This window comes from Meriones unguiculatus, chromosome 15, assembly GCF_030254825.1.
Source record: "Meriones unguiculatus strain TT.TT164.6M chromosome 15, Bangor_MerUng_6.1, whole genome shotgun sequence".
Classification (NCBI taxonomy): Eukaryota; Metazoa; Chordata; class Mammalia; order Rodentia; family Muridae; genus Meriones; species Meriones unguiculatus.
Window position 1 is genome coordinate 20,058,677 of NC_083362.1, and position 23,942 is coordinate 20,082,618.

The following is a 23,942-nucleotide window of genomic DNA, read 5'->3' on the forward strand; positions in this document are numbered from 1 at the left end:
CATCCTGCATCAGTTCTAGAACTAGCAGTGGTGGTGTCCGAGGTCTGAGTAGGTTCAGGAGACCATTGCCCCCAGGGGCGAGACATGCTCCATGTAAATTGACTAACTCCATGTTTTCCTCCACTTTTGAAAGTCATTTAAGGTTCTTAAATTATTTCCCCCCATTTTTTTAAAATTTTTACTCAATTACACTTTATTCATTCTGCATTCCCCTATGAGCCTCTCTCTCCTCCCCTCCCAACCCCACCCTCCGTCCTCCCTCTGCATGCATGACACTCCCCAAGTCCACTGATAGGAGAGGTTCTCCTCTCCTTTCTGATCTTAGTCCATCAGTTCACATCAAAAGTGGCTGCATTGTCCTCTACTATGGCCTGGTAAGGCTGCTCCCCCCCAGGGGGAGGTGATCAAAGAGCAGGCCAGTCAGTTCATGTCAGAGGCAGTCCCTCTTCACATTACTATGTAACCCAATTGGACTCTGAACTGCCCTGGGCTACATCTGTGCAGGGGTTCTGGGTTATCTCCAAGAATAGACCTTGGTTGGAGTATGATTCTCTGGGAAGTTCCCTGTGTTCAAATTTTCTTGTTCTGTTGCTCTCCTTGTGGAGACCCTGTCCTCTCTGCCCAACAGTTGGCCATCTGGCTCAGCATCTGCTTTGATAGTCTGTAGGGCAGAGGGTTTCAGAGGCCCTCTGTGGTAGGTTCCTAGGTTGTTTCCTGTTTTCTTCTTCTTCTGATGTCCATCCTCTTTGCCTTTCCGGATGGGGATTGGACATTTTAGTTAGGGTCCTCTCTCTTTCTTAGTTTCTTTAGATGCACAGGTTATAGTGGGTTTGTCCTATGTTGTATGTCTATATGAGTGAGTATATACCATGTGTGTCTTTTTGCTTCTGGGACAACTCACTCAGGACGATCCTTTCCAGATCCCACCATTTACCTGCAAATTTCATGATTTCCTTATTTTTCATTGCTGAGTAATATTCCATTGTGTAGATGTACCACAATTTCTGCATCCATTCTTCAGTTGAGGGGCATCTAGGTTGTTTCCAGCTTCTGGCTATTACAAATAAAGCTGCTACAAACATGGTTGAGTAAATGTCTTTTTTCGGTATTTGGGCCTCTTTTGGATATATGCCTAGGAGTGGTATGGCAGGATCATGGGGAAGCACTATTCCTAGTTGTCTGAGAAAGTGCCAGATTGATTTCCAGAGTGGTTGTACAAGGTTACATTCCCACCAGCAGTGGAGAGGGGTTCCCCTTTCTCCACAACCTCTCTCGCATGTGTTGTCACTTGAGTTTTTGATCTTGGCCATTCTCAAGGGTGTAAGCTGAAATCTCAGGGTTGTTTTGATTTGCATTTCCCTAATGGCTAGTGAGGTTGAGCATTTCTTTAAGTGCTTCTATGCCATTCGATATTCCTCTACAGAGAATTCTCTGTTTAGCTCTCTTTCCCATTTTTTAAGTGGATTACTTGGTTTGCTGCTTTTTAGCTTCTTTAGTTCTTTATATATACTGGATATGAGTCCTCTGTCAGATAAAGGGTTGGTGAAGATTCTTTCCCAATCTGTAGGCAGTCGCTTTGTTTTGGTGATGGTCTCCTTTGCTTTGCAGAAGCTTTTCAGTTTCATGAGGTCCCATTTATTGATTGTTGCTCTTAGAGGCTGTGCTGTTGGTGTTCTGTTCAGGAAGTTTTCTCCTGTACCAATGAGTTCTAGGGTATTCCCCACTTTTTTTTCTAGCCGATTTAATGTGTCAGGTTCTATGTTGAGGTCTTTGATCCACTTGGACTTCAGTTTTGTGCAGGGTGATAAGTATGGATCTATTTTCATTTTTCTACATGTAGACATCCAGTTGGACCAGCACCATTTGTTGAAGATGCTATCTTTTTTCCATTGTATGGTTTTGGCACTTTTGTCAAAGGTCAGGTGTCCATAAGTATGTGGGTTTATTTCTGGGTCCACTGTTCGGTTCCATTGATCCACTATTCTGTTTCTATGCCAGTACCATGCAGTTTTTAAAACTGTTGCTCTATAGTACAACTTAAGATCAGGGATGGAGATACCTCCAGAAGATCTTTTATTGTAGAGGATTGTTTTAGCAATTCTGGGTTTCTTGTTATTCCACATGAAGTTGAGAATTTTTTTTCCAGGTCTGTAAAGAATTGTGTTGGTAATTTGATGGGCATTGCATTGAATCTGTAGATTGCTTTTGGTAAGATGGCCATTTTTACTATGTTAATCCTGCCAAGCCATGAACATGGGAGATCTTTCCATCTTCTCATATCTTCTTCTAATTCTTTCTTCAGAGACTTGGATTTTTTTTCATACAATTCTTTGACTTCCTTGGTTAGGGTTACTCCGAGGTACCTTATGACATTTGTGGCTATTGTGAAGGGTGTTGTTTCCCTAATTTCTTTCTCAGCCCTTTTGTCTTTTGTATACAGGAGTGCTACTGATTTTTTTGAGTTAATTTTGTATCTGGCCACTTTGCTGAAGGTGTTTATCAGCTGTAGGAGTTCCCTGGTAGAGTTTTTGGGGTCACTCAGGTATACTATCATATAATCTGCAAATAGTGATAATTTGACTTCTTCCTTTCCAATTTGTATCCCCTTGATCTCCTTCAACTGTCTTATTGCTCTAGCAAGGACTTCCAGCACTATGTTGAAGAGATATGGAGAGAGTAGGTAGCCTTGTCTTGTCCCTGATTTCAGTGGGATTGCTTTAAGTTTCTCTCCGTTCAGTTTGATGTTGGCTATAGGTCTGCTGTATATTGCCTTTACTATGTTTAGATATGTGCCTTGTATCCCTGACCTCTCCAATACTTTAAACATGAATGGATGTTGGATTTTGTCAAATGCTTTTTCAGCATCTAGGGAGATTATCATGTGATTTTTTTTCTTTCAGTTTGTTAATATGGTGGATCACATTGATGGATTTCCGTATATTGAACCACCCCTGCATACCTGGGATGAAGCCTACTTGGTCATGGTGGATGATATCTTTGATGTGTTCTTATATTCAGTTTGCGAGTATTTTGTTGAGTATTTTTGCATCAGTGTTCATAAGGGAGATTGGCCTGAAGTTATCTTTCTTTGTTGAATCTTTGTGAGGTTTAGGTACCAAGGTGACTGTGGCTTCATAGAATGAATTTGGTAATGTTGCTTCTGTTTCGATTTTGTGGAATAGTTTGAAGAGAACTGGAGTTAGCTCTTTTTTGAATGTTTGTTAGGTAGAATTCTGCGCTGGAACCATCAGGTCCTGGGCTTTTTTTGGATGGGAGACTTTTGATGATTGCTTCTATTTCCTTGGGAGATATAGGACTATTTAATTGATTTACCTGGTCCTGATTTAGCTTTGGTAAGTGGAATTGATCATGAAAATTGTCCATTTCATTTAAATTTTCAAATTTTGTTGCATATAGACTTTTGAAGTAAGTCCTAATGATTGCTTGAATTTCCTCAGTATCTGTAGTTATGTCCCCCTTTTCCTTTCTGATTTTGTTGATTTGGATGGTGTCTCTCTGCCTTTTAGTTAGCTTGGCTAAGGGTTTGTCTATCTTGTTGATTTTCTCAAAGAACCAGCTCTTGGTTTCATTGACTCTTTGAATTGTTTTATTTGTTTCTAATTGATTGATTTCAGCCCTGAGTTTGATTATTTCCAGCCGTCTGCTCCTTCTTGGTGTGTCTGCTTCTTATTTTTCTAGGGTTTTTAAGTGAGCCATTAAATTACTTGCATGCGCTGTCTCAAATTTCTTCTTGAAGGCACTTAGTGCTATGAACTTTCCTCTTAGCACTGCTTTCATTGTGTCCCACAAGTTTGGGTATGTTGTGTCTTCATTTTCATTGAGTTCTAGGAAGATTTTAATTTCTTTCTTTATTTCTTCCCTGACCCAGCTGTCTTTTAGTAGCAAGTTGTTCAGTTTCCATGCATGTGTAGGCTTTTTGCTATTTTTGTTGTTGCTGAGGTCCAGCTTTATTCCATGGTGATCAGACAGGATACAAGGGATTATTTCAATCTTCTTGTATCTGTTGTGGCTTGCTTTGCGACCAACTATGTGGTCCATTTTGGAGAAGGTTCCATGAGGTGCTGAGAAGAAGGTAAATTCTTTTGTGTTTGGGTGTAAGGTTCTGTAAATGTCTGTTAGGTCCAGCAAATATCATTTTTCAATAAAGGTTTTACATAAGAGATCTCTGAGAATGTGAAAGTCTCTAAAGGACCCAAATGTTTTTCTTACAAATTATAAATGGTCATTAAACCCACAATACTTCTTTCCTTCTTTTATTGAGATAACTTTAAAGTGTGTTTCTGTTTTCTTGATTGTCTGGAAGGAAATTTTCTAAATAAGGCTATAACTGTATAAATAATTACTTTAAAGTTAATGTCTCATAAAGAATATGGACAGAATCTGAAAATGTATGTATTTGAGGACACAGGGTTTGTTCTAGTTAGCTTCAACTGTCAAATTGACACAGCCTAGAGTCATTTGAATCAATTGAGAGTAATTGAGATCAGGTTGGTCCATGTTTCTATTATTGAGAGATTGTTTTGATTGATGATTGATCTGGAAAAGTCCAGGAAGCTGTGGTGGTACTACCCTAGGCAGTGGATGGAGCCTTGATATTTAGAAAAGACAGCTGCCCATGAGCCAATAAGAGAGACATTGGGTAACATTCCTTCATGATTTTTGCTTCAATTCTGAGTTCCTGCCCTGAATTCCCTAAAAGATAAATTGTGGTTTGGAAGTATAAACCAAATTAACTTTCTGTTCCCCAGGTGGCTTTGGGTTAAAATGTTTTGGGACAGTAAAAGTACAATTAATATAATTTTTAAAGTCAAAATATATTTCCTAACATGATTATATTTTATCTAAAGTATTGGAAGTACAGTTATACTTCTTTCTTTGATTTTAATTCTGTACTTAAATGATGTCATGCTAATATTAATTAGTATCCATGCATGTTCTCTTTCCATATATAAATTTTGGGGGAAGATATATGTTTTAAATTAAAAACACAGGAAGACATATGTTTTAAATTAAAAAGGAGTTTTAAGTGTTTAGTTATTTTCAGAGCACTTAGGTGATAAAAGCAGAGTTTTCTTTGTGATGTCCCTCAAGAAGTTTTGGTTAGCTAGCTAGCTAAATGGTAATTGTTTTATTTAGTTAGTTAAAAGATTGATTGCTTTAAGGCAGGGTTTTCTGTATTGGTAAGATTGGTCTGGATTTCATGGTTTCAGTTAATCCTACTACCTCAGTGCCCTCATAGCTGGTACTACAAATGTATATTCTGCTTTCTCTTCTTACATAATTTTTAATGAAATCCTCTCAGAAAGATGTTCTGCTAAACCTGGTATTATTTTCCAGTGAATTGTTGTTGTAAAATATACCGCATTGTGAGTAAAAGAACAGCAAACAGAAGTATAAAATAACAATTCCTGCTTGAGCCATAAAGCACACTCTTTCTGAAAGCCTGTTTTAAGAATGATGGTTTTAAAAAGATTGTTAATGGAATTATGCATCACTTTATAATTAACCAAACCTACAACAAATTAAAGTGCTGATTGTGAAGGCAAAATAACACTAATCTATAATTATAATCAAGAATATCATTAACTGAAAACCTTAGCCAGCTCAACACAAATTTTTTATGGAAAGTAAGTGCCACGGGAGAGTTAACTTGAATCTAAAGCAAACCATATAAATGTACTCACAGGCTTACTCAGTACTGATAGATCATTATTATTTATTTTGAATAGTTCCAAGTTGTTTGCACATAAGCCAAAATTATATGGTGTTTGCTGTCATGCTTTCCACAAGTTAAAAATAACGTAAATGTTGATCTGGTTAGCCACCATTCATTAGAACTCTCGTTCTCTGCCATAAAAACCACTTCTAAAGAGTAAGAGAAGCCCATAAAATAGAACAAAATTCGTGCAAAGCCATGATGTCGAGAGATGTTGACACTGTTTTCTTTCTTTTTCATTAATTACAATATATTTCCTTTGTATCCCTACTGTAGCCCCTTCCTCATCACCTCCCAAGCCCGTCCTCCATCTTCTCTTGCCATGTCCCTCCTCCACTGATAGGGGTGGAGCTTCTCCCCTTCCTTCTGACCCTAGCTTATCTGATTTCATCAGGATTGTCTGCATTGTCCTTCTCTGTGGCATGGTGAGGCTGCTCCACCATCAGGGGAAGGTGATAAAAGAGTTAGCTACTGAGTTCCTGTCAAAGACAGCCCCCATTCCCCTTATTAGGGAGCCCATTTGGAGACTGAGCTGCCATGGGCTACATTTGTGTGGGGGTTATATTCATGCACTGTCCTTGGTTGGAGTATCAGTCTCAGAAAAGTCCCCTGGACCCAGATGTTTTGGTTCTGTTGAGCTCCATGTGGAGCTACTATTCCGTCCAGGTCTTCCTATCTTCCCCTTCTTTCCTAAGATTTACTGCACTCTGCCCAAAGTATGGCTATGAATCTCAGGATCTGCTTAGATACCTTGTGGGTACAGTCTTTCAGAGGCCTTCTGTGTCAGGCTCCTGTCCTGTTCCCTCTCTTCTCCCTCTTCCAATGTCTATCCTGTTTGCCATTCTGAATGAGGATCGATCATCTTACCCAGCGTCCTCCTTCTTGCTTAGCTTCCTTAGGTGTACAGATTTTAGAATGTATATTCTATATTATATGTCTAATATCCACTTATAAGTGAGTATATACCATGTGTGTCTTTGCTTCTGGAATACCTCCCTCAGGATGAGGTTTTCTAGTTCCCACCACTTGCCTGCAAATTTCATGATTTTTTTAATTGCTTAGTAGTATTCCATTGTGTAAATATAGCACAATTTCTGTATCCATTCTTCCATTGATGGACATCTGGGTTGATTCCAGATTCTGGCTATTATGAATAAAGCTGCTACAAACATGGTTGAGCAAATGTCCTTGTTGTGTACTTGAGCATATTTTGGACATATGCTGAGGAGTGGTATAGCTGTATCTTGAGGTAGCACTATTCCTAATTGTCTGAGAAAGCATCAGACTGATTTCTAAAGTGGTTGTACAAGTTTACATTCCCGCCAGCAATGGAGGAGGGTTCCCCTTTCTCCACAAACCTCTCCAGCATGTGTTGTCACTTGAGTTTTTGATCTTAAACATTCTGAGGGGTGTAAGGTAAAATTTCAGGATCGTAGATCTCTATATATCAAGTATTGACTGAGCATTCCTATTACTAGTAAAAGAGACTTGAGTTCATAAATAAAGTATGTCTGTCTATGACTGACTAATTTCTTGGCAAATGTAAACATCAGAAGCTCTCAGATGACCATTATTTGTAAAGTGTGTTTTTTACAGAGAGAAATTAATTAATACCAAAGTTTAAATGATATGAATTTTTTATATTAAAAGTTTTCCTCAGATGCTGACTAAAGCTTTGTCAAAATAGGGATTAATTTTATATTTTCCAGGGATGATATTAGCATTATTCAATGAAGTAATACATATACATTATTTTATATGTTTTGTTTTACTTTTAACTCAAGTAACCTTTTACTATTATTATAACAGTAATATTTTTCCCAACTCTACCAAATTCAAGTAACTTCTGCAATTTTTTTACTAAATTATTGAATGCATCTTCCAGTCCACTTCAAAATGTCTTCATATGAATATCATGCCACATTAGAGAACTTTTAAGTTTCATAATCTTATTTGACTCTTAATGTTTATGAAGTGAGGGTTCTTCAAAATATTATTTCTTAATGGAAAAGTAATGTTAATCATTTATGAAATGGTTAAATATCTAAATGTATTTCTAATAATTTAAACGAATTGTGAACACAATTTAAAGCACATTGGCATCAATGTTTCTCTTTTACTTAAATATGTATCTTTAGATATTTTGATAAAAATTCCAATAAACTTCAACAAATAAAAATATGAGATCTAATGCTATGATGATAATACGTATTCAACTGAGTTTTTTGTTTTGTTTTGTTTTGTTTTCAGAAAAGAAGATGAATTGATCCAATTACAAGTTAAATCATAAGAACTTTGTCCATAGAGGGGAAAAAAATCTGTAAGTAGAAACTTTTTCAAATTCATTATTAGCATTTAGTGGAAACATTGTACTCTTGAGAATTACTGTGCTAACATGGAAACAATACGATAAGTAGAATAAATAGATTTTTCTCACAATGTATCTATTTTAAAAGTTTTTAGAATTGTATAGTAATTCAAAATATGTACTTAAAACATAACATTTGTGTTTTTACATTTACGATTATAGTACATATGGATATTTTAATAGTAATTCACACAGTGAAAATTGAAAGCAAAAAGGTGCTGTGAATCACGTTCAAATCTTTTTTTAAATTTATTTTATTTTATTTTATTCACATCTCATTCGCTTGTATCTCAGCTGTAGCCCCCTCCCTCTTTCCCTCTCAATTCCACCCTCCCTCCCTTATCTCCTCCCTGTCCTCTTTCATGTCCATTGCTAGGGGAGGTCCTTCTCCCCTTCCATCTGACCCTAGCCTATCAGGTCTCTGCAGGACATTGCTCTTATCCATGGCATAGCAAGGCTGCTGCTCCCTCAGGAGGGAGGCGGAGATCAATGAGCCAGTCACTGACTTCATGTCAGAAATAATCCTTGTCCCCCATACTAGGGAAACCACTTGGGTACTGAGCTACCATGGGCTACATCTGAGCAGGGGTTTTAGGTTATATACATACATGATCCTTTGTTGGAAAAAAAATCTCATAAAAGACCCTTGTGCCCAGATATATTTGGTCCTTGTGGAGCTCCTGTCTTTTCCAGGTTATACTAACTTCCCCTTCTTTCATATGATTCCCTGCACTCTACCGAAGGTTTGGTTATGAGTCTCAGTATCTACTTTGGTACACTGCTAGGTAGAGTCTTTCAGAGGCCCTCTGTAGTAGGTTCCTGTCTGTTACTTCTTTTCTCCTACATCTAATGTCCATCCCATTTGTCTTTCTAAGTGAGGATTGGTCATCTTACCCCAGGTCTTCTTTCTTGTTTATCTTCTTTAGGTGCACATATTTTAGTATGCTTGTCTTATCTTATAGGTCTAGTACCCACATATAAGTGAGTATATACCGTGTGTGTCTTTCTGCTCCTGTGATACCTCACTCAGGATGATCTTTTCTAGATTCCACCATTTGCTTGCAAATTTCATAATTTCCTTGTTTTTAATTGCTGAGTAGTATTCCATTGTGTAAAAGTACCACAATTTCTGTATCCATTCCTCAGTTGATCAAATTCTGGGTTGTTTCCAGGTTCTGGCTATTACAAATAAATTTGCTGCAAACATGGCTGAGCAAATGTCCTTGTTGTGTACTTGAACATCTGTTAGATATATGCCTAGGAGTGGTATAGCTGTATCTTGAAGAAACATTATTCCTAGTAGTCTGAGAAAGTCAGATTGAATTCCAAAGTGTTTGTACAAGTTTACATTCCCACCAGCAATGGAGGTGGGTTCCTCTTTCTCCACAATTTCTCCAGCATGTGATGTCACTTGAGTTTTTAACCTTTGCCATTCTGATGGGTGTAAATCTCAGGGTCGTTTTGATTTGCATCTCTCTGATGGCTAAGGATATTGAGCATTTCTTTTGGTGTTTCTCTGACATTTTATATTCTTCTACAGAGACTACTCTGTTTAGCTCTGTACCTCATTTTTTAATTGCATTGCTTAATTTATTGCCTTATAACTTCTTTACTTCTTTATATATTTTGGATATCAACCCTCTGTCAGATGTAGGGTTGGTGAAGATCCTTTCACAATCTGTAGGCAGTCGTTTTGTTTTGATGATGATGTCCTTTGCTTTACAGAAGCCTTTAAGTTTCATGACGTCTCATTTATTGATTGTTGCTCTTAGAGCCTGTGCTGATGGTGTTCTGTTCAGAAAGTTGTCTCCCGTGCGAATGAGTTCTAGGCTCTTCCCCACGTTTTCTTCTAACTGATTAAGTGTACCTTGTTTTATATTGAGGTCTTTGATCCACTTGGACTTCAGTTTTTGTGCAGGATGATAAGTATGGATCTATTTTCATTTCTCTACATATAGACATCCAGTTGAACCAGCACCATTTGTTGAAGATGCTCTCTTTTTCTAATGAATAGTTTTGGATTTTTTTTTTTTTTTTTTTTGTCAAAAATCAAGTATTCATTGGTGTGTGGGTTTATTTCTGGAACTTCTATTCAGTTCCATTGATCCTCCTTTCTGTTTTTAATGCCAATACCATGCAGTTTTTATTACTATTGCTCTTTATTATAGCTTGAGATCAGGGATGGAGGTACCTCCAGATGATCTGTTGTTGTACAGGATTGTTTTGGAAATTCTGTTTTTTGTTTGTTTCTCCATATGAAGTTGTGAATTTTTCTTTCAAAGTCTGTAAAGAATTGTGTTGATATTTTGATGGGAATTGCAGTGAATCTGTAGATTGCTTTTGGCAGAATGGCCATTTTCACTATGTTAATCCTATTGATCCTTGAGCACGGGAGATATTTCCATCTTCTGATCTCTTCTTCATTTTCTGTCTTCAGAGACTTGAAGTTTTTTTCAAACAGATCTTTAATCTGCTTGGTTAGAGTCACCTAAAGGTACTTTATGTTATTAGTTGCTATTGTGAAAGGTATGTTTCCCTAATTTCTTTCTCAGGCCTTTTGTCTTGGGTATACAGGAGGGCTTCTGATTTTTTTTTTTTTAGTTGATTTTGTATCCAGCCACTTTGCTGAAAGTGTTTATCAGCTGAAGGAGTTCTCTGGTTGAATATTTTGGGTCATTCAGGTATACTATCATATCATCTGCAAATAGCAGAATTTTGACTTCTTCCTTTCCTATTTGTATCCCCTTGATCTCTCTTACTTTTCTTATTGCTCAAGCGAGGACTTCAAGTACTATGTTGAAGAGATATGGTGAGAGAGGGTAGCTTTGCCTTGTCCCTAATTTCAGTGAGATTGATTTAAGCTTCTTTCCATTTAGTTTGATGTTGGCTATAGGCTTGCTGTATATTGCCTTTATGATATTTAAGGATGTGCCTTGTATCCTTGATCTCTCCAAGACTTTAAACATGAATGGGTGTTGGATTTTGTCAAATGCTTTTTCGGCATATAAGGAGAAAAACATGTGACTTTTCTCCTTCAGTTATTTATATGGTGGATTACATTGAAGGATTTCTGTATATTGAACGACCCTTGCATGACTGGAATGAAGCCTATTTGATCATGGTAAATGATATCTTTTACATGTTCTTGGATTCTGTTTGCAAGTATTTTATTGAGTATTTTTGTATCAATGTTCATAAGAGAGATAAGTCTGAAGTTCTCTTTTTTTTTGTTGGGTCTTTGTGTGGTTTAGGTATCAGGTTGATTGTGGCTTCATAGAATGAGTTTGGTAATGTTCCTTCTATTTCTATTTTGTGGAATAATTTGAGTTAGTACTTCTTTGAAGGTCTGGTAGAATTCAGTGCTGAAGCCATCTGGCCCAGGGCTTTATTTGGAAGGAGACTGTTGATGACTGCTTCAATTTCCTTGGGGGATATAAGGCTATTCAATCTTTCTACTTGATCTTGACTTAAATTTGGTAGATGGAATCTATCAAGAAAATTGTCCATTTCCTTTAGATTTTCAAATTTTGTGGCATATAGGCTTTTGTAATACAACCTAATGATTGTTTGGATTTCCTCAGTGTCTGTAGTTATATCCCCCTTTTCATTTCTGATTTTGCTGATTTGGACAGTTTCTCTCTGCCTTTTAGTTAGTTTGGCTAAAGGTTTGTCTATCTTGTTGATTTCCTCAAAGAACCAGCTCTTGGTTTCATTGATTCTTTGAACAGTTTTATTTGTTTCTAATTGATTGATTTCAGCCCTGAGTTTGATTATTTCTAGCAGTTTGCTCCTCATGGGTATATCTGCTTCTTTTTTTTCTAGGGCTTTATTTGGGCCATCAAGTTGCTTGTATGAGATGTTACAAATTTTTTCTTGAAGGCACTTAGCGCTCTGAATTTTCCTCTGAGCACTGCTTTCATTGTGTCCCATAAATTTGGGTATGTTGTACCTTCACTTTTATTGAATTGAATAGGAAGTCTTTAATTTCTTTCTTATTTCTTCTTTAACCCAGTTATCATCAAGCAGCAAGTTGTTCAGTTTCCATGTACTTGTAGGATTTTCTCTAATTTCATTGTTGTTGAGGTTCACCTTTAGTTCATGGTGGTCAGATAGAATTCAGTGGATTATTTCAATCTTCTTGTATCTGTTGAGGCTTGCTTTGTGACCAACTATATGGTCTATTTTGGAGAAGGTTCTATGAGGTGATGAAAAGAAAGTATACTCTTTTGAGTTTGGGTGTAAAGTTCTGTAGACATCTATTAGGTCCCTTTGATTTAGGACCTCTGTAAGTGCTTTTATTTCCTTATTAGGCTTCTGTCTAGATGATCTATCCCTTGTTGAAAGTGGGGTGTTAAAGTCTCCCACTATCAAGGTGTTGGGATTGATGTGTAAGTTTTAGTAATGTTTTGCTTATGAATGTAGGAGCTCTTGTATTTGGGGCATAATGTTCAGAATTGTGATGTCCTCTTGGTGGATTTTTCCTTTGATGAGAATGTAGTGTCCCTTCTCATCTTTTTTGATTAATTTTGGTTGAAAGTCTATTTTATTTGATATTAGGATAGCTACCTCAGCTTGTTTTCTGGGTCCGTTTGCTTGAAAAACAATTTTCCAGACCTTTACTCTGAGGTATTGTTTATCTTTGTTGCATAGGTATTATTTGTTGCATAGGTATTTGTTGCTGAGGTATTGTTTATCTTTGTTATCTTTGTTGTGTTTCTTGGATGCAGCAGCATGCTGGATCCTGTTTCTGCACCCACTCTGTTAGTCTGTGTCTTTTTATTGGAGAGTTGAGTACATTGATGTTGATAGATAATAGTGACCATTGAACGTTAGTTCCTATTATTGTGGAGTTGGTGATCTTACTGTGATTCATTGCTTGTTTTCTTTTATTTTTTTGGGGGGGGGAAATTATCTGTATCCTATGTTTTCTTAGGTGTAGTTGTTTTTGTTGGATTAGAATTTTCATTCTAGTAACTTCAGTAGGGCTAATTTACTGTTTAGATATTGCCTAAATTTAGTTTTATCATGAAATATTTTGTTTTCTCCATCTATGTTGATTGAAAGCTTTGGAGGGTATAGTAGCTTGGGTTTTTATCTGTGGTCCCTTAAACATCCATGATATCTGCCCAGGCACTTCTGGCTTTCATATTTTCTAGTGAGAAGTCTGGTGTGATTCTGATAAGTCTACCTTTATATGTTACTTGGCCTTTTTTCCTTGCTGCTTTTAATATCTTTTTTTTTGTTCGATAAATTTAATATTTTGACTATGATGTGACATGAGTTTCTTTTCTAGTCTAGGCCATTTGGTGTTCTCTAGGCTTCTTGTATGTTTATGGCCATCTCTTTCTTTAGGTTGGGAAAATTTTCTTCTATTATATTCTTGAAAATATTTTCTGGACCTTGGAGCCTGGAGTCTTCTTTTTCATCAATTCCTATCATTCTTAGAGTTTGCCTTTTCATGGAGTCCTTAATTTCTTGGATGTTTTGTGTTTGGGACTTTTCTGATTTTACTTTTTCTTGGAGAGAAGTATCTATTTCTGTGAGTGTATCTTCAGTACCAGGGATTCTCTATTCCATCTCTTGTTCTCTGTTGGTGATCCTTACCTTTGTGGTTCCTGATCTTTTAAGTTCTCCAGCTTCAGGGTTTTTTCTGTTTGTGCTTTATTTGTTGATTCTAATTCTGTTTTCATGCTTTGCACCATTTTCTTCATCTGTTTGAATGTGGTTTCCTGTCTCTCTATGATGGTCTCTATTTTTTTGTTGGTTTCCTCTCTATATGCCACTAATTGTATTTCTTTTTGTGCCTCTATTTGTTTGGCTATATTTGCCTTTGTTTCTTTGAGAACTTTGTTTATTTCCACTTTCTTTGCCTCCACTTGTGTAGACAATTCTTTGAGAGATTTGTTTGTTTCTTTTTTAACTGTCTGGATTTGAATGGCTATTTCTCTGAGAGATTTGTTTGTTTCCTCCTTATGTGCCTCAAATTACTGGATCAGCATAGCTTTAAAGTCATTTTCTTGTGTTTCCAATGAGTTGGAGTATCCATTAATTTGGGGGGTTGCCAGTGAAGCCATGATGTCTTGATTTACATTGGATGTGTTCTTTCACCAACCCCTGGCCATTTGATTATCCGTAGCTTTCACTGTTTGTTCCTGGATTCTGCAGCTCAGACTGGTCTTTTTCTGGTGTCTGGAGAATTCCTCAGGAAAAACAGAGAGGTACAGTGTTTTTAGCATGTGCGGTGGTGTTTCAGCTCTACCTGTGGGAGGAAAGTCCACAGGAGCAGAAGGACAAATGCAGGGAAGCATGTGAGTGTTCATATGTGTGGAAGTGTGCCCTGAAAGACAGGGTGCTAGAGAATGTAGAGGCCTTTAGTGTGAGAGAGGGGTACTTTGCAGGCATCAGTGGGGTCACAGGCACTTAAGATATCACAAGTGCTGTTGATGATTGCGGGCACAGATTCCCTGAGTACATCTGTGGCCTACAGGCTACTGGTATTCTTCTCTAACTGAGTTCCAAGAGTTATTTGCCTAAACTCTACTGGTAGATCCACAGAGCAGGGGCTTCAATGTCCCACCAGGCCCTCTGTTTCCCACAATGGATGTGTGGATGGGAGGAGTCTGATGTCTGGCTGCTGGCTTAGAAGCACCTGAATCTGGGGTTCTGTAGGCACTTGAGGGCGCAATCACTCTCTAGCAGGTCAAATACAAAAGCACAGAGGTTCCTCCTATTCTCTACTGTCCGGATTGGACTTGGTGAGTCAAATATGGCAGGTTGAGCTCAGTCAGCTCAGTAGTGCTACAGCCTTTGGGCTAGGGAGTCCAGCTGCAGCTGCAGAACTGGGGTGTCCAGGTGTTTGCTGGTAGGTCCTGTGGAGCAACTAAAATGGTCCATAGACCTAGGTGGCCCAACACCTGGTGTAGCTGGGTGTTTTTGCAGGTCTGCTGGACTTTGGTGGCTGTTCAGCTGGCTTTCTGTCACTGAGGTGTTGGATGGTTCTTACAGTCACTGGCTGGGAGGCCCTGTGGAGTCAGTACTGCCTCTCACAGACATGGGACCAGAGAAGGATTGTACTGCAGATCTGGGACTCTATGGCAGGCACTCGGAGGTCATGTGCTCCGAGGGCTGGATTTCCACAGACTGGAGCTCCATGGGGGCGCTCCGTGGGGCAGGAGCTCCATGATAGGGTGCTTGGTGGGGCTGGGGCCCCTTGGACGTGTGCTCTGCAGGATGGAGTTCAGCGGGCAGGTACAGCTGCCTGCAGAGACTAAGGGGCTGAGGAGCTAGAGACCCCGCCTCTGCTGTCTCGGTCCCCAGGCAGTGAGTTTTGTGCTCAGCTCACTGGCTCTGTGTGTTGGCTCCCCTGAGGAGCAGGGAGGACAGAACAAGGGAAGCGCCCCTCTCCATTCCCTGAGACATCCGCGCCAGATCTGAATTCTAAAAGTGTTCTCCACTTCTGTGGTGCCCCCTCTCTTTCAGAAAGTCAAAACGTCTAAATCCTGTCTTAGGTTGCCCCTCCACTCACCAATTTCGGAGTTTCAGATCCTCTGCCTCTCAAAAACAGTGCACGCTTAAAGCAGCCATCTTGGATCTCCCACATTCAATTCTTTTATGTTTCTGTCTCAGTCTGCTGGACATAATGTAGGTTTTCAAGCAGGATTTTTTACATTTTATTTTGTTAATTTAATTTTAGAGAATAAAAGGAGTATCTTTTACTGTTATTGTCTTTTTTTTCTGTTATTGTTTTGGTGGGTTTTCATTTGTTTAGTTTTTTATTTATTTGTTTTTAAGACATTGTTTGTGTGTATAGTCCTAAATGTTCTGGAACTTGCTCTTTAGACCAGACTGAGCTAAACAGTGATCTACCTGTTGATGCCCCTGGGTGCCGGTGTGGATTAAAGATATGCATTGCCACTGCCTAGTGAAAAGGACAATCTTATTTATCAAAATGATTGGTAACTGCACAGCAAATGCCTTAATATTACAAGATATCTAATTAAGATAAATTTTTTCTAATTTCCTTACATTGTGTTTGGAATTTTTAAATTAAAATATAATTACGTAATTTTCCCCATCCATATTTTTCCACACGGCCTTCCGCCTCAATTCCCCCTCCCCACCTTACTCCCTCTCAAATTAATAGCCTCTTCTTCCTTATCTATAATTGTTATTATTACCATCGTTATAAATATGCAAATACCACCTGCTGAATTCTCCATTGTCATTTGTATGTATACAGTTTCCTGGTCTGACCATATGGTATTGAATAACCAATTAAAAGTCTTATTCCTGGAGAAGACTACTTCTTCCTCTCTAGTCATCTGTAGTTTGTGTAAGGTTGGGGTCCAGTAAATTTTCCTTTTTCCTGCGAGTGTGTCTATTAGTGTTGCTATTTAGTCCTTGCTTAGGCAATCATTTTGTTGGTGTGTCCTGTTTTTCCAGGGAGGGATGGACCTTATCCCGCCGGAAGTGTATTCTTCAATTGTTGGTTTCCAGGCAGAAAATGGTGATGTGCAGAGTTTATAATTCCATCTCCCTGTAATATCAGTCAGGGCCGAGAAAGGTGGAACATGGAGATCCCAGCCAGATCTCCATTTCAGCAGAAGGTGTGGGAGAAAAGATTTCTCTGCAATAATTGTTATTGCTCTCTCTCTCTCTTTTTAATTATTTTTAAACTTTGGGCAATCTCTTTTCTTTTTTTATATAATTTTTTATTTATTCCAGTTTAGTCACTTTGTATCCCAGCTGTAGCCCCACCCTTATCCCCTCCCAATCCTGCCCTCCCTCTCTCCCCTGTCTCTTCCCATACCCCTTCCCCAGTCCACTGATAGGGGAGGACCTCCTCCCCTTCCACCTGACCCTAGCTTATCAGGTCTCAGCTGGCTGTCAGCACAAGTCCAGCTGGCAGCAGGGAGCTCAGGGCTTTGAAACCTGAGCCAGGTGGCAATAAGGGCCTGCCTGACTTGAGCTAGTAGGTGGCTGCTTCCAGAACAGCCAGTAATGGAGGCCCTGAGCTCTGAAACCAAGAGGCAGTGGCAGGAGCCTGAATTCCTTAAGGCAGACAGAATGGCTGTTCCAGAACAACTGGCCGGTAGCTTTTGCAGCTGGGCACTGCCGAGGTAGAGTGGTGCTAGAAAAATGGCAACAGGATCCACGATGATACCTGAGAATGGTGGAAGCTCTCAGAGGCCAGCAGCACGGCTGCTGTCAAGCACGGGGTTCCAGGAACGAATTCTTCTGAGAGAAGAGGAGACCTTCCTTCCCCTCCAAAAAATGGCAATCTTTGATGAAATAGATGATGCTGGCCCCTTTACTTCATGTGAAACAGGAATTTACACACCTTGGGTGGTAGGAGAGGCTTTGAGATGAACGTGTTTGATTGGAGCTAGGAGTGCCAATGATACTTCATTTACATGCAGCAGCACAGTCCTGTCATAAGAAGGAGAATGCAGCACTTAGTTATCCTGTGGGGGATGGGGAAGGAAGAGGGGTGGGGGTGCGGAAGAACTCCAGGTATGGTTAGAGGTTTGGAAAAAGGTCATTGGTTGAAAGCTAAGGAGCCAAGACATCTCATTCGCATATGGAAAACTTCCCAGGAATTCCCAGGTGCAGGATGAACACGTTTCTTACTGGGAATAGGTTGGGCCTGTAATCTCCCTGGGGGTGTGTGCCACTCCTTAGAGGATCTGGACTTTTCCCAGATCAAACAGGGAGGAGGGAACCCAGCTGATGAAGGGAGTCAGTCATGTTAGCAGCAGGCTCAGGGGCTTTCTGTAATGCCAGACTTAGACCTTAACAGAAGGGTCCAACATTTGTGTATCTGTTTCCTTGCTATTTCTTTTTCTTTAAATTTTAATTTCTTAAAATTACTTTGTTTATTCACTTTGTATCCAAGCTGTAGGCCCCTCCCCCATTCCCTTCCAATCCTACACTCCCTCCTTTTTCTCCTCCCATGCCCCTTTCCAAGTGCTCTGATTGAGTAGGTACTCCTCCCCTTCCATCTGACCCTACCTTATCAAGTATCTTCAATAGTGGCTGCATTGTTTTCTTCTGTGGCCTGGCAAGGTTGCTCACCCATCAGGGGAAGGTGATCAAAGAGCCACTGAGTTGATGTCAGAGATGGTCCCTCTTTCCTTTACTTGGGTACCCACTTGGATACTGAGCTTCGATGGGCTACATCCAAGCAGAGGTTCTAGATTATCTCCATGCATGGTCCTTGATTGGAGAATCAGTCTCAGAAAATACCCCTGGGCCCAGATTTTTGGTTCTGTTGCTCTCCTCGTGGAGCTCCTGTCTCCTCCAGGTCTTTCTATCTCTCTCTTCTTTCATAAGATTCCCTGCACTTTACCCAAAGTTTGGTTATAAGTCTCAGGATCTGCTATGATACACTGCTGGGTAGAGTCTTTCAGAGGCCTTCTGTGGTAGTCTCCTATCTTGTTTCTTATTTTCTCCCTCTTGTGATGTTTGCCTGTTTGCCTTTCTGAGTGAGGATTGAGCATCTTACCCAGGGTCCTCCTTCTTGCTTAGGTTCTTTAGGTGTACAGAATTTAGTATGTTTATCCTATATGTCTAATATCCACTTATAAGTGAGTATATATACCATGTGTGTCTTTCTGTTTCTGGATACCTCACTCAGGATGATCTTTTCTAGATCCCACCATTTGCCTGCAAATAGGAAAAAAAATCTTGCATCAGATTTCCTGGTTATGATTATCATGTTGTTGTTGTTGTTGTTTTCCTGTTTACTCTTCTGTAGTATTACATGAGCCTTACTTATGGGAATGTTGTGCAGATGCATCCGTTTGATTGGGCTTTCCATGATCAGTTTTCTGAGAACTGAACTGTTGTCGTTTCTTTGTAATTAATAAAATAGGTTTTTTAATAATCTAAGACAAATGTGTGTTTGATTGGCATCAAGAGAGGGTATATAAAACTTAAAAAAAAAACTAAGTTTCCTAGGGAAAGACTACTTTTTGATAAATATAAAAAAATTAAGAAAGTTCATAGTTAATGATTCGTTTTCAAAAATCTCTATATTTATAAAATGGGAACAAAATTGTCAAATTTTAGATTATTTCTATAAAATGTGACCTGGAAATTTGGTTTGTTAACCATAAATAAATTTGGGTAAAATTGTATAATTTGAGGACAATTTTAAAAGTTTTAAAAATCATTTTACACAATGTAGAATATTTTAGTTAGTCATATAACCTCTTTCATAACTGAAGAAATCTAATTTGTTTTCTGTCCTATGGATAAAATGTTTGACAGCAAAACAGACACAATAAGGTGGGTTCCTCACGGCAGATGTACCAAAAAGATGTTCCAATATATTAAATTGACTACATAAGTGTTACTGGCTCTCTACCTCAAGGATGAAATAAGGAAAATATATTAACTCTCACTGTTTTCTTTTTCTTTTTTTAAAAAAAAAAAGTTTAAAAAAAACCAATGTCTGAAATATTTAAGAAAATTGAAGCCCTCATGTTATTAAACTTATTTTAAGTTCACTAAATTTTATGAATACTATGGCGTTTACAAAGAGTTCATAATTTAATTTTAACATCCAATAACTTATTTTCATTATATTTCTCTCAGTTTTAAATCTTGTCTGTGTACCCATACACATCTTCTTACCTATAAAACATTGCAAAGAAAATTAGAGATGACAAGAATGGTTTTTATTCTTTTTATTATCTTTAGTTCTAAGAGAAAAAGCTGTTTAATAAATCAATAAATGCATTTTCACATTGAATCATATTGCATTTTCAGAGATAATACTGCAGGCCTAAACTGCATTGAGAAATAACACATATTCAGTTTTGGGAAGTTGGAATATTAATGATTTAACAATTGTGGGGAAGTTTGGAATTAGCTTTAGAGACTAGATATGTTTGAAAATCCCGAAGCAATTTTGACAAATCTCAATTGAGCTAAGTTTCTTACTTATACTTGAAAAGCATTAAAAAACAAATGCTTTTTTAGGGTTTGATGTTAGATGAAGCAATAAAAATAGAATTTTACATGCTGATTACTTATTTAAACAAAGCTAAATACAATTTGTATTTCACTGTTTATTTCAGAAAGTCAGTGTACCATATCTATGGTTCCTACCCGTCTAAATAAGCTTCTTATAAGATGTTTAAATGTATTTTCTTATATCCTAGAGATTATGTGTCTACTGACTGAATGTACTCTACAAAAAATGCACTGATATCTTTAATGATCTTTGTATATATAACCTTGTCTCCTCAGCAATCAATCTCTCTCTTTCTTTCTCTCTTCCCCTCTTCATCTCTTTCTTCACCTTTCAGATTATAATTTAATTACAGATTATAATTTAATCTCCCTTCGCTCCCATATACCTCTCCCTGTTCTCTTTCAAACATATGGCTTCTTTATTTATTAGTTATTATTGCATTCACATATTCGTATAAAAGTACAAACATATTCTTAAATGTAACAAGCTCAATCCATATAATGTTAATTTTATGAATGTTTTCAAAGCTGACAGTTTGATATTGGATAAGTAATTGGTGTGATCTTCCATGGAGAAGACTATTTCTTTTCCTACCATTTTTCAATAGCTTGTATAAGACCAAGGCCTCATGGATTTTCCCCAGCCCACTTAGATATGTCTTTGTGGTGTCCTGGTTTAACCCATATTTAGGCAGTTATGTTGCTGAAACCTTATGGGAACAACTTCTGAAATTTCTTGGAGACACAATGGTACAGGAAACTTCTTTGTAATATGGCTCTTACAATCTTTCTGCTCCCTCTCCCACAGTGTTTCCTGAACCTTAGGTGCTGGGTGTTCTGTAGATGTTGGACAGGACTCCACAGCTTTGTATTATGATTGATTGTGGGTTTTTATAGTGGTCATTGCCTTTTGAAAAATATTTGATTGATATTAGCTGATGGATGTACTTGTGCTTGGGTAAAAGAATGGATATTTATATTATTGTTGGGAACTATACTGGTTTAGTATTTAGTGGTTGTAGATTTTCCAGGATTGCAGTAACATTGAGTAGTTATCTTGGTTTTCAGTATCAAGCATGATTTTCCTTTTGTTGTGCAAATCCAAGTGGAAAGCTCTTGGTTATAACCAAGATGTAGGTGCTTCCACTGCACCTTAAAGTTTTTGTCTTGATGATTATTGATGTCATTAATCGTTAAGAATGACATCATACCTGTTGGTATGGCTAGAACTGTTGGTTATTTCCCTCCTTTCAAAATTTGTATGGCACCTCCTGGTATCACAAAAATCAAGTCCTCATGGAGAAGGAATTCAGTTCAGTTCTAGATCAGGAGGCCTCTGGCTCTGTTTCAAGGATTTGGTAATAATGATTTACCTTCCACCTCCCAGAAATAATTAAAGGTAATAGCAACAGGCGATATGTGAGTACATATTTGGATATGTGGGGCTAGGAGTCTCTAATAAGCGATGACACATTACATTTATCTTTTTATATCTGGATGCTCAATCAATATGATATTTTCTAGTTCCACCCATTTACTTGAAAAGTTAATTTCAGTTTTCTTTTTCTTTTTGTTTTGTTTGTTTTCTGAGACAGGGTTTCTCTGTGTAGCCTTGCTTATCCTGTTCACTCTATGGACTAGACTGGCCTCAAACTCAGACATCCACCTGCATCTGCCTCACAAATGCTCGGGTTAAAAGTGTGTGACACCACTCTCTAGCTATTTCAATCACAGCTATTATTTATTATTATTATTACTATTTCTTCACAGCTAAATAGTATTCTCTACTGTGTATGTACTACATTGGTTTTTCTGCTTATTTTTTTGTCTAGGTGAATAGTCTCTTGGATAAATTGTGATACTGAAATCATCTTCAATTAATATTCTGAAGTTAATCCATGTCTTTAAGTCTAGAATTTGGTTTTACTCTACTATTTTTTTCATCTTCTCAAAACTCCTCAAATTCTTTGATTAAGTTTATGATTGTTCTTTTCAACAGTGTGTCCTAGGGGTAATCTATATAATTCTTACCAGTAAACATTCTACAGAAATGGTAGTTTTTGGAAGGAAGATACTGACTTGATCTTACATATTGTTGGTATGCTTTGTAATGAGATCTGAGCATTTGGACTTTTTTGTTAGTTCTGAGTATGCCATGGGCACAGTAGATTGGTGAGAAAGCAAGGATGTTGCTATACAGGCTGGAAATTGCTTTGGCGGGATGCTGTCAGTGAAGATAAGGGACTAGTTTGACATGCATGATACACTTTCTTAATATGGAACATGAGTATCGATTTGGCTTGGTGTAAAGATGGGTAAGGTCTAGGAGAATCTTATGGTTTAAGGGTTAGATAGAAAAGATCCTGCTCCTAGCCCTAGTGTGGTAGAAGCAGGGAGGGCCGTACTAGGCTGAGGAACTGATGTGGCACCCAGGGTAGATATGGCAGATTTCAGAAAAATTTTGCACCCAGAGGTCATGGAAATTAACTTCCTTAGGCTGTGAAGGGAGATCAGGGAACTCTGGGTACCAAGTTAGGTGGTTTGGAACTCCTCAGAAGAGTTTTGTGAGTGGTTACAGATAGAGTAAATCCTAGTGAAAGCCTAGAACCTGCCTTGATCCAGAAACGAGTAGTGAGACCAAGAGAACACTGATTTGAGACAGATAGATGTGCCAGGTTGAGGTAAAAAGAGGTAGGTGGTCAGGTGTAGCCATTTGGCTAGGAGGATGCTGAATGTCTGGGTACCCAAGCGAGGGAAGAAGATGACTCAGAAAAGACTTTTGGGTTATTGCAGGTAGGGCAGCTCCTGGCAGAAGGCAATAGGTTGGCTGTGGTACAGGTAGGTGGAGTCACAGTAGGCCAGGACACAGAGATATGATCCAGACTACACCTGAAAGAAGAGGGGGGATTTGGGTGCTGATCCAAGTCTCTCTCACCTTTGTTACATTATTCAGAAATATCTATCAGAGATAGTTGGTAGATCTATGAAATTGAGATTGGGGCTTCACACAGTCTTGCTGTATTACATCATCAAAATTCAACACAGCTCTTTAGACAGCATTTATAATGCTTATTTGCTTATGAAATCAATGAAAATAGTAATGAATAATCCATGTATGGTTACTCTTTTTTATTTAACTTTTATTAATTACACTTTATTTATTTTGTATCCCCCCATAAGCCCCTCCCTCCTCCCTTCCCGATCCCAACCTCCCTCCACCTTCTTCACACATGCCCCTCCCCAAGTCCACTGATAGAGAAGGTATGTACCCCTCTCCTTCCTTCTGATCTTAGTCTATCAGTTCTCATGAGAAGTGGCTGCATTGTCAGGGTTCTAGGTTACCTCCATGAATAGTCCTTGGTTGGAGTATGAGTCTCTGGGAAGTTCCCTGTGTTCAAATTTTCTTGTTCTGTTGCTCTCCTTGTGGAGTTCCTGTCCTCTCCAGCTCTTACTATTTCCGACTTTTTACATAAAATTCCATTCACTCTGCCCATCAGTTGGCCATCAGGCTCAGCATCTGCTTTCACAGTCTGCATGGCAGAGGCTTTCAGAAGCCCTCTGTGGCAGGTTCCGAGGTTATTTTCTGTTTTCTTCTTCTGGCTTTCAGAGGCCCTCTGTAGCAGGTTCCTAGGTTGTTTTCTGTTTTCTTCTTCTGATGTCCATCCTTTTTGCCTTTCAGGATTGGGATGGAACATTTTAGTAAGGGTCTTCTCTTTTGCTTAGTATGTTTAGATGTACAGATTTTAGTGTGTTTATTCTGTTGTATGTTTATATGAGTGAGTATATACCATGTGTGTCTTTTTGCTTCTGGGACAACTCACGCAGGATGATCCTTTTCGGGTCCCACCATTTACCTGC